The sequence below is a fragment of the Mizuhopecten yessoensis genome, unplaced genomic scaffold (genome assembly GCF_002113885.1).
Source record: "Mizuhopecten yessoensis strain PY_sf001 unplaced genomic scaffold, ASM211388v2 scaffold10117, whole genome shotgun sequence".
NCBI lineage: Eukaryota > Metazoa > Mollusca > Bivalvia > Pectinida > Pectinidae > Mizuhopecten > Mizuhopecten yessoensis.
The window spans coordinates 5184-5580 of NW_018408387.1; positions in this window are offsets into that span (position 1 = coordinate 5184).

A 397-nucleotide genomic window follows, 5' to 3' on the forward strand; every position below is an offset into this window, starting at 1 on the left:
CGTCTGTCATCAGGGATGGGTCTATACCTGGTAGTCCCTGGGAGTCTGTCATCAGGAATGGTTCTATACCTGTTAGACCCTGAATGTCATTCATCAGGAATGGGTCTATACCTGGTAGACCCTGGGAGTCTGTCATCAGGGATGGGTCTATACCTAGTAGACCATGGGAGTCTGTCATCAGGGATGGGTCTATACCTAGTATACCCTGGGAGTCTGTCATCAGGGATGGGTCTATACCTAGTATACCATGGGAGTCTGTCATCAGGGATGGGTCTATACCTGGTAGACCCTGAATGTCATTCATCAGGAATGGGTCTAAACCTTGTAGTCCCTGAGAGTTAGTCATCAGGAATGGGTCTATACCTGGTAGATCCTGAATGTCATTCATCAGGAATGG